Source organism: Argentina silus (assembly GCF_951799395.1).
Source record: "Argentina silus genome assembly, chromosome: 7".
Classification (NCBI taxonomy): Eukaryota; Metazoa; Chordata; class Actinopteri; order Argentiniformes; family Argentinidae; genus Argentina; species Argentina silus.
In genome coordinates, this window is record NC_139661.1 from 5744164 (window position 1) to 5747574 (window position 3411).

Genomic DNA, 3411 nt, shown 5'->3' on the forward strand with positions numbered 1-3411 from the left:
TTTCATGTCTCTGGAGTGTCTCATTTGAAAGACAAACACACATAATATGTTCTGCCTCTACACAAAGCGAAGAAAACTGGACTAATTTGCACAGGATTCTTGAATGTGGTTTCACATATAACATCATAGTATTTGCAAATCCCCCTCTCACTCAATGTAGTGTGTCCCATTTACAGTTAGAACATACACCAAGTTGAACATGTGTGAGGAGACAAAAATACTGTCCATCAACAATCCCCAACCAACTTGAAAGCGCTTGGGCTTCACCAATACGCATGGGTGAAGATTCCCTAGTCTTTTCAGAGACTTATCTGAAAAGTCTCAAAGCTGTAATTGTTCACAAAGTCCTGACTCAGGGGTTCACACATATTTATTGACACAACGCATCTCAATTGTAAATGTTTTATTTGATTTCAAGCATTTCTAAAGATACACTTTCACTTTGAAAGTGTGGAGAATGTTGTCTGAATTGGTTGGTGGAAAAATGTAAATGTAGGCTAATGCTTTTGAATTCCAGGCTCCAATCCAAGAAAGAAAAAATATGTGAACCCCTGCAAAGTTCTCAACACTGTATCAACACTTGCCTTGCCCTGCCCTGCCTTGTCTGAAGTCTGACGTTTTCTCCTTGATGGTGTTACAGTATGTGCTACTGTGCCCTTGTAGATATCACCATATACACAGGGCCGCCGCCAATCCATTCAAGTGTTTTGGTTGGCAAGGTAACGGGAGAACTGTCCTCCACAAGCTTTCAGCAGCACAAATGGGGAAATGGGAAGAATAAGAGGAAGGGGAGGAGGAAGGAACAAAAGGAAAATTTGTTTAAAGTCATTTGCCTGAGAGAGCTGCTGAAGCTGATGACTGGTTGCCGTGGCAGCGGGATGGCCTTGACTACGGGCATTTTTGAGGCAAGAGCACCATTGACAGAACGTGAATGAGACGGTGAACAGCAACCAGTCAGTCTTTTCAACCCTGTTTCTACTGTACGTGTGACATCAGACATTGACTAGAAAATCACTAGATTGAATTACCCCACACACAAAATGCTGGTTCTAAGAAATGGGTGGAGAATGACACAATTTATGAGTGCTAATTGCTCATTCTCAATTTCAAAAGCAAACCCCCTGCTGGAGAATGCAAAGAGTGGGCAGTTTTTCACCAAAGTTAATAATAACATGCAATTAGAAACTATGGCCACTAGAGGACTGCATTTCCTAACTCATTGATTTGAGACCACTGTGTAATTTTCTAATCCCTCAATTCAGAGGGCTACTGGCTATATGCTCTACTTTTCTTCCAGCTGGGGTTGCAATTTTCTGAAGTGTTACCAAACCATGGTCATTTACTATATTTTGGAAATATATGGATACTTTGGAAATTATGAGAAACTGTTCTTAAAATACTATTCTGTAAATGTAAAATGTATTTTTCATATTATTTTATCTGTCTGCTTACTAGCTACTAAGGTAGCCACATTACTGCAGAGACAGATATGGGGACAGTCATCCGTTTTTAAGTTGGATTTGCACCCCTTATGTTTCCTTTCTTCAGATCATGATTCCAAGTAACACAATTGTGTATAACACCTCATTTACATAATTTGTGAAGCAATAACAATGTTGGTGACTTAAAATGGACCAAGTAGTGTCTTTGCTGGAGAAATGCATTGGAGTTGTAACACTATATCAAGCTAAAATCAATTAAACTTAATTCTATATCTTGTCTTGTCTCCTAAAACAGCATACATTTAGGAAAATGTTCTAATTCTTTCTTAAAGATAACATCTTCTTTTTTCCTTTTTTTTAAAAAATTATTTACAGTGAATTCTGACATTGCTAGTGTGAATTAAGTTTAATTGATTTAAGCTTTATAGAGTGGTACAATTCCAATGCATTTCTCCAGCAAAGATACTACCATAGCCTAGAGGTTAGACATATACAAGGCTGGCCAGCAATCGGTAGGTCACTGGTTCAATCCCCACCTCAGGAGAGAGCCAGATGTGAGCTGGTTGCTGGTATCATATCTAAGATGCGTACCACTGCTGTTGCGCACTTGAGCAAGGCACTTAACCTCTAATTGCTCCAGGGGCGATGAAGATGGCTGACCGTGTACCCAACCTAATTAGCCTATTAATGTTAATTATGCTTCCTATTTGATCTTTCTTAATATGGTTGACCACAATTTTAAAAACAAGAAAGTAAAAGGGGATAATGTCCATAAGCTAGTGCGCAAAGTATGGGAGGACCATACATGATGTTCTCTGCCATCAAGCAGGGTAGGGACAGCAGTCTGTTGGGGTAGACAGAGGGAACAAACAGTGCCCAGACCAGCCTGGCCATGGACCACTCAAAGAAAAGATGGTTAATAGGTGCAGTGTCAGTGTATCCCTGGGGGCAGTTCTCGGTACGTGCTATGTGCCGTCTATACATGAAAACCCAAGTGGGGAGACAACCATGAGCAGCCATCCAAGAGATTTCTGTTTCTTTCTGTTTGTTGTTTGTGCATTTGTGATTGATGTTCAACCATACCTGTTTGGAGTCCACAGCTGTGTTGGCTAACGGGTGGTAATGGTGTCCCAGGATCAGAAGTAGGGCACAATGTGGTCAATGTGGCTGAGACCGACTGTTAGTGTGAGGATGGGGGTGACAAAGTATCTTTCAGAGTAGCTGGCTTTCCTGTCTGTTTTGTGGAGGTTGGTGACCAAGTTGTCCCTGTGCCCTAATGATGTTTACGATGTCTGGGAACCCCTTCCCCCCATTCTCCACTGTTTTGTACAAGGCTCTTGAGCTTTTCCATGTAAACACCCTGCCGGTGTATAGAAAAATGGGGAGAACAATTTCCTTCAGGACCAGGATTTTTCTGTTGGATTTTCTGTTTGATGTGGTGGATGGTTTCCCCCCCAACTACTCCCCCCTCCATCTTTCTGGTAGGTGACCCCCAGTTGCTTGATGGGTGGTTAGGGTCTCCTGCCAGTTCTGCAATAGGTACAGTTCACTCTTATCTCTGTCCACCACCCTGAGCCTCTCCCTCTGGGCACCTGGGAGCTGGTAGCCTAGTGTGTTCAGTGTGGTCCTGATCTCCTGGTAAAAAGGCTCCCGGCAGATGACGTACAGCAGAGGGGCTGAAAGGCAACCTTATTGTACACCTCATTGTACATCTGATGGGGAAGGGATCTGTTAGGGTGTTGTTTACCTGTACTCTGCTTGTGATGTTGCTGTAGCAGAGTTCAGTCCAGTGGAGCACGTGTTGTGGGAAGTTCAGGCACCCTCTGCAGGAAGCCATGGATGACCCTATTAAAGGTCTTCTCCTGGTCTAGGCTGAGAACGCCTAGAGGGGACCTCCGCTCCTGGAAATGCAAGATGAGGTCTCTCACTAAGAGTGGGTTGTCGTTGATGCTGCATGTTTGAACTGTAT